The sequence below is a fragment of the Camellia sinensis genome, chromosome 12 (genome assembly GCF_055761805.1).
Source record: "Camellia sinensis isolate YWXY chromosome 12, ASM5576180v1, whole genome shotgun sequence".
In the NCBI taxonomy this organism is placed as follows: Eukaryota; Viridiplantae; Streptophyta; class Magnoliopsida; order Ericales; family Theaceae; genus Camellia; species Camellia sinensis.
The window spans coordinates 105,039,281-105,047,534 of NC_138972.1; positions in this window are offsets into that span (position 1 = coordinate 105,039,281).

Consider the following 8,254-nt stretch of genomic DNA (forward strand, 5'->3'; position numbering starts at 1 on the left):
AAAAAACCAATCCAAACCTATCGGATTGGACTGGACTGGATCGGATTACGGATTTCACGGATTCCTTGCTCAGCCCTACGTGTGTTCCACCCATCGTCTTTTTCTTTTTGGTGGGACACCACCAATCATCTTTAAGACTTTTATGTGGATTTCTTTCTTTCTAATGTTATGGGAAATTTTAATATACACCTCTTTTAGCAAGGGTGTATTATATAGATATTTATGTGTGATTTTGAATGGTTTAAATAAGTGTATTTTTTATTTTTTTATAAAATATGAGTTAGATTTGAAATGATGTGATAGAGAGGTGATGTGACTTAAATAAAATAATGTGTCTTAGGTGGTGTTTGGCAAGTTAGTTTTGTCTAAAATAGTCACAAAAGACAAAATAAGCTATTTTAGCCACAACAAACAAAACATCGCATTCAACTCATAATCATTCTACTATTCTCTCACAAAAAAAGTTAAAAAAGTCAAAAAGCTAAAAATCCCTTATCAAACTGAACTTTTTAGCCCAGGCTAAAAAAGTAAAAAAGCCAACCCATTTCCAAACAGAGACTTAAATAAGATAGTGACTTTTTGACTTTTTTAGGTTATAACAAACAAAGTCTTAGGTATTGTTTGACAAATGGTAATTTTAATTAAAAAATTAAAAAATCATCAAAAAAAAATCTATAAATTTTACCCTACAAATCTATACACCGTGCCTTCACGTGAAGTGTGCCAGATTCAATGTAAAAAGACATTTTTACCTCTCATTGATGTGTCTTTATTTCGTATTTACCCCTCCTATATGTCAAACATTAATGGACGACTATCACAGCCGAGTAAGGATCCCCTTCTTGACTTTCCTACTTAATTTCTTACTTGATGGGTCATTGAGCCGACTTTTGGGTTTAATTTTAATGATTCGAACTGTTTATATTTTAAAATTTGTCATGTATATCGTATCTGTAAAAAATCAAGTTGATCGGATATCAAAAACCACATGATCTAAAAATTTTATTAAACAATAAAACTATTTATTAAATTTTTTTTAATAAACAATTGTTAGGTTTTTCGATATTCGATCAATTTGATTTTTTACAAATATAATGTACATGACAAATTCTAAAATATGAACAGTTATTATTAAAATTAGGTTAAAAAATGGACCTAATAGCCCATCAAGTAGAAGAGTCAAATAGGAAATCCATACTTATCACAGCCATGAGTATTATGAATAGAGTTTAATTATGATTTGACATTGGAATGCAGACTTTTACCAAATAGTTTGATTGTGACTTGAAACGAGGACTTAAAATAAAAATAAAAATAATACAAATCATCACAAACACTCCACCCTCCTGACCCCATATATACTTGTCAGAGAAATAGAAAAACAAAAATAAAAATATACATGACCAATCACAATTATTCTAAGATCACGAGGGTTCTCTAAAATGAGGGTCTCAAGTATTTTTCAAATAAAAATTTAAAAACATTATTACAGCACATAAATTACATTCCATATCACTATTTTATCATAACACAAATAAAACGAGCAGAATATGTTATTCCCCCCATTCTAAAATAGTAGTTCATCATTCTATTTTTTTTTATTATCCCAAACTATTACTCCTTTCTCAAAAATTACTCAAAAAAATTAATATAAACTTGTTATGTTGCCCTTTTTTAACATTACCAACAGATAGAATATAACTACGACAATTGATAATTTTAAAAAATTATACTATCAAACGATAATTTTTTAATTTTTTTTAAGTGTAATTATTACACTATAAAAAAAAAAGGAAGAATTATTCATTACAAAATATTCAAACTTTTTGCAAAATCAAAAAAAATAAATTCCAACAAAATATCACATCTAACCTCATAATCATTTCACTTTTTCTCTCATAAATATCACATTCAACCACAAAAAAACCCAACTATCTTTCCAAATACCAAAAAAATTTCTCTAATAATATCTTATAATTAAAAAAATCTACATAAAAACTCACTTCCCAAACACTCACATTATTTTAAAACAAATGGAGTATATATTGATATATATGTTGTCAAGTCAAAGTTCATTTTTGTTCGAAATTTAAAAAAAAAATTAAAAAAAGAGAAAACCATCTACCGACATAAAGACCCCGTTTGGTGTAGCTGTTAAAACAGCTTATAGATTATAACTTAACAGATTATAATTATGACTTTAATCAGAAGTTGTTAATCTGCTTTGTGTAACTGTTGGATTATAGATTTAAGTTGCTGAGTAGTGTTTGTTAAATAAACTGTGAAATAGCTTTTTCAATTAATTTTTTTTTTGTCTACATTTCTCATAAAAAATAATAATAATAATCTATAATCCATTTGAGTATTTTTTTATTTTAAAAAAAATAAAAAATAAAAAAATTTAAGAGTATAACCATAAATTAACATATCCACAGCAGAAACTGATAATCAAAAGCAAAGGGTGAACAGCTTTTCAGAATCAGCTTTTTTGAGTTAAAATAAGCTGTTAGAATCAAAAGCTGTTTGAAATAAGTTTAACCAAACAGTCCAAAATAACTTTTTCAAAGTTAAAAGTCGTAAGTTGGCTCTGAAAAGCTGAAACAAACACCCCAAAAATGACCACTTGCAGGTTGGCAGCAGTCTGCCATGTCAGAAGCATGTCACGGGCTGAACACGCCAAGGGTAAAATTGTCAAGTTAGCAACTTTTATATTTTTATATTATTTCTTTTCATATTTTTTCATAAAAAATTAAAAAATTCATCTAAAACATATTAATTTTTTCACATTACATTTTATTCAAAAATTTTAAAAAGTTACTTAAATAGCTTGTTGCCAAATGTGCCCTTAATTATGTCATTTTTTTAAGTTATTATTAATTTTTTTCTTTAATCTTGATATCATTTTAATATGACTCATGAATTCTTTAATTGTGCCTCATGTTATATTTAGTTATGACTTGTTTTTAATTATGACTCAAAAAAATAAAATTATATCATTTTTTTAATTATAAGGTATATATAATGCACACTGTTTGAAGAGTGTGTACCATTATGTTTTTCGTTATAAAGTAATCTTTTTGAAATTATTTATTTAATTCGTTTAGTTTTCAGTTTTTTTTTTAAAATCAAAAACCAATTCTATGAAAAAAAAAATAATAAATAAAAATACTAGTCCATTTTATATAATTTTAAAAAAATTTAAATTTTCACTTTGTTATTTATTTATTTTTATTTTTGGTCAAATTAATTGCGACAAAAAAATATTTATTTTAGATTTAGAAAATTGATGAGATATTTATTATATACGGGAAAGTGTCGTTTTAGGGTGTGTTTGTTTTGAAGGATTAGGGTGTGAGATTGGACTATTAGTCTCACCGGACTAATAATCTATTGTTTGTTTCAATTTTTTGTTCCGGACTAATAGTCTCCCCAAACTATTAGTCCCATATTTGTGGAACTATCCTATCCCATGGGGGGTTGGGATTATTTCCATGGGATTGGTATCTCATGGGATTAGACTCTGAAATGTCTATTTTACCCCATGCTATTACTTAGCAAACAATTAGAAAAGGGTAAAATAGTCTTTTGAATATTTATAAATTATCTTTTAGTATTGTTAATTTATAATTATATATTAAATAAAAAATTTAAATTATAAATTTAATTTAATTAAAAATAATAAATTAAAAAGTATGGCCTTATAAATTAAATTTTTTTAGTGTTGTTAAAAAATTAAATTTACATATTAAATAATTTTTTTTTTTTTGTGTTGTTAATTTTAAAATAATAAATTATAAATTATGGCCTTATAAATTAAATTTTTTTGGTGTTGTTGAAAATTTAATTTATATAATGAAGAAGATGTGTAACATGTGTAAAATGTAGAACATGGATGGATTACGAAACCAAATATGATTCAACTTAAATACCAGAAGGCGGAAGCAAGTAAAATGAAGAACATGTGTAAAATGAAGAACATGGATGGATTACGAAACCAAATATGATTCAACTTAAATACTAGAAGGCGGAAGCAAGTAAAATGAAGAACGCGTGTAACATGTGTAAAATGAAGAACATGGATGGATTACGAAACCAAATATGATTCAACTTAAATACCAGAATTGGAATGCACTAATTAAAGAAAATCATTTAATAAAACTCTTAATTAAAATATAGAAAATAACTTACAATTATAATTGTAGCAACTGCAAGAATCTTAATTGGATACAAACGGGAAGAGGTAATTTGCACTCAGAGTTCTCTGTTTTTTCTGAAGAACTGAAGAATGGAGAAAACTGAGAAGTGCCGAATGAATTCATTTCATTACAATATATAAAAAAGAAAAGCAAAGTAGCATGTGACTTCATTGATTGATGAAAACAGCTGGCAGCGCATGAGGTAGAACAGATGCTATCGGTTGCTTTCGGTGGAGTGATTGCACAGATGAGCAGCTTTAGCAACAGTTGATTGAGTGAATAGTGACGGTGAACAGTAAAAGTAAACAATAACTTTTACTATTCATCACTTTTGGTGGAACATGTGAATAATGAATCAATACAAATACAAATTGGCAGCTTTTCTCAAAAGAGTATTGACTGAAGCTAATTTGTATTTATAGGGAATCCTATGTTGATCAGGCATATGGGTCCTGAGCATCTTGGAACTCAAATTTTCCATATGAGATGGGTTGAGTAGTGGCGTGAACTATCTCTTGAATTTTCTGAACTGGTTGACTGGGTTTCTCCTTGATCCATAATTTTTTGGACTAACTGGAGCACTTCATCTTTGGATAATTTGGACTTGCTTTTGGATTTTACTTTGGGCTGAGCCGGAAGTGAAATGGGCTTTGACTAAGCCTTGGACTTGGATTTTGATTTGGGCTTTGATTGAGTCTTGGGCTAAGCCGGTACTGCAGGAGCTTTGGACTTAGCCTTGGACTTGGATGAATTGGGTTTGGAACCACTAAATGAGGGGCTTCCAAGGCTGATTAGAGGAAGACTGGGCTGACTTCCTTGGCTGATTGTAGCAACTGGGTTCTGCTGCGCTTTAACAAGTGCAGGAGTAGGAGCACATTGATCAATGGGGACTTCTTCTTGAATAATTTCAAATATACGAGGCACATTGAATTTAGCCCACCATTTGACTGAGTGTTGACGAATGATGATTTTATCATCAATTCCATAATGTCATTTAAATATCCAAGGGATTTTATATTTGGATATAAAAATTAACAAGGATGGAAATGATCGCTAATCAGCAGTGAATGGGTAAACAGCAGCAAAATAATTAATTAGTTCAATAAGATCACAAGGGAGGATATCTGAAATGGCGCCATAATGAGTCCACCGTCGCAGAAACCATAAAGGTAATTCAGACTTGAATTTTTTATCAAAGGAAATGAACCAGGTGTGACTGAAAGTTTCATTTTGGTACAAGAAGATCTTGAACCAAGCATCAATGTAATCATGGTAATTGTATTGAATAGAGTGACCAGGTAAATCACGAAACTGATAAGGAGGACCCCATTCAGCTAAGGAAACAATGTTGTGAATGCAAATAGAATGATACAGAACCTTGCTAGCAAAGGTTCGATCATAAATGGGTTTGATTAAAATTGATTGGTGATGGATCAGAATATCCTTGTAATAGGTGAGTGTTTTCTCTGGATGTGAAAGGAAGAAATGGCATCCAGAGCCAAAATAGGATTTAGCAATTTCATGGATAACTTGACCCTTGGGGTGACTAGGTTCTTTATAGAATAGGTTAGTAGTATGTGATTTGGTATAATCAGATCGAGATAACCTGACTGGGTTAGCAGGGAATGGAGTAACTGAAACTGCTTGGCTGGAAGAAGCAAAAGGATCTGAGGCCAAAGTAGATGAGTAATTAGGTCGGTAAATGTTACCAAGGACTTGGTAGCGATTAACCAAGTCAAGAGGGTGAGACTGGGTTATTGACTCCGAGAGAGGAGGAACAAGAAGTTGATTAGGTTTAGTAGAAGATGGGACCAAAGCCTTGGAAGGAGGCCTTGGACGAGACATCTGTTAAACAAGAAACAATGATTAGCAACCAGAAAGAAGATCTAAATAATCTTAATGATGATTGAAACAGTTGTAATTGTGAGTAAGTAAATTGCGACGGGCTTGTATCTGGTGGTAAATGATATATTGGGCTCGTTTAGTGGTTGGTCTGGCTAATTCGAGGCGGTGAATACGATAAGTAAGTTGTTTGATCTGGGTTCTGAAATAGGTAATTCGGGATTTATGGTAAGAAATAAAGGGTGGGTGTAGCAGTCATCCCTTACCCCCCTGTAAAAATTCCCAGGTAAGAAAATCAGGAATGAAATTTTGACAACCAGGTATATAGGTAATATCAAAATAAAAAATACTTAAAATAGATTGCTAACGGGCAAAAATTTGTTTACTAGCAAGATTTTGAACTTCTTTTTCTAAAACATATTTAGCAGATTTGCAATCAACACGAAGTAAAAATTTTTGATTTAAAATATCATCTTGAAATTTTTGAATGCATAAAACAGTAGACAAAATCTCTTTTTTAATAGTACTATAATTTAATTGTGCTTTATTCCAGACACCAGAATGATAGCGAACAATCTGTTCAGAGGATTGAGGAGTGACTTTTTGGAGAAGAATGCCACCATAACCAATATTAGAAGCATCAGTTTGAATAATTTTGAAAGAATTTTCAGAAGGAATACCAAGACAAGGAAGAGACTTAACATATTGTTTGACTTGTTGAACAATAGAAGTGTGAACAAATGACCAAGGAGGAGGATTATCTTTTAACCTATCAAACAGAGATTGACAGACTTTCCTAAGGTCTTTGTAAAATTCAGCAATGTAATTGAGGGAACCTAAGAACTTTTGTAATTGAGTTTTATCAAGAATTTCATTAGGAAACTTAGACGCAAACTCGATGGAGCGACTAATTGGCAGAATGGTATTGTGATGAATATTAGGGGTGAGCAGCGGATATACCGATCTGCCAAAATCGACCGAACCAAACCGATCCACTGCATTTTTGATGGATGCGTGATGACAAGCGGACGGTTATGGATTGATTTTCTCCAATCCGCCAATCTAGCAGACGGATGGCGGATTTGAGATTCCTTTGGCCGCAACCGAACCGTCAAACCGCGAGAACCCCTAGTAATTTATAAGACTTTGTGTTTTTAGTTTGTTTAAATATTATGTTTGTGTTTTCAATTAAAAAAAAGTTTAAATATTTTGTTGAAAAAAAGTTTTCAACTTAAATATCTTTTTTGAATTGAAAAAAATAAACGTATTACTTATCTATATTTTTTTATTTTTAAATCTATCTCTAAAAATAATAAATAGAAAATATGATATGCGCTGGTTGGTTTTTGTTTTCAAAAATAGATATAGATGTAACAATATAGAGACATACAATCTCTACTACTGCTCCGTTCATGATTTTGGTGGTTTGAATTCTTTTTATATTTTAATAACCACAGATTGTAATACTTTATGTGGATGAAGCATGTTGTGATTGTAGTATGTGGATGAGACATGCAGTGATTGTGATATTCTAAAGTTTCAAACTTTCTTGCTTTGGATGAGGCGTGAAGTGGTTGTAATATTTTTTTTAAGTCATTGACTGTAATACTTTCTTCTTCTTTTTTTGAGGAAGTGCACAAGTTGAATTATATTGAAAATTTATAAAATTTTAAACTACCAAACCGATTCGCATCCATCCGCCAAACTGCCAATCTGCTCAATCCACATCCGCCGAATTAGCGAACGGATGCGGATTGATTTTCTCCAATCCGCCAATCTAACGGATGGATGACGGATTGGAGGTTCTGTGGCCGCAACCGACCCGCGCCCACCCCTAAAGAATATCATATCCTAAAAATCGAACTTTAGTTTGAAATAATTTAATTTTAGGAGCAAAAATGACTAAACCATGACTTTTAATTGTGTAAAAGAATGCAGTTAAATGTTTCCAATGTTTATTAATGGATTTTGAAAAAATTAATATGTCATCAATATAAACAATAGAAAAATGACTAAAAGGGTTGAATATATCATTCATTATATTTTGAAATTCACTAGGAGCATTTTTTAATCCAAAAGGCATGACATTCCATTCATATTGACCAAATGGTGTATTAAAAGCAATTTTATATCGATCTTTAGGGTGAATTTGAATTTTCTAGAAACCACTTTTTAAACCAAATTTACTAAAAATAACAGTTTGACTAAGTCTTTTA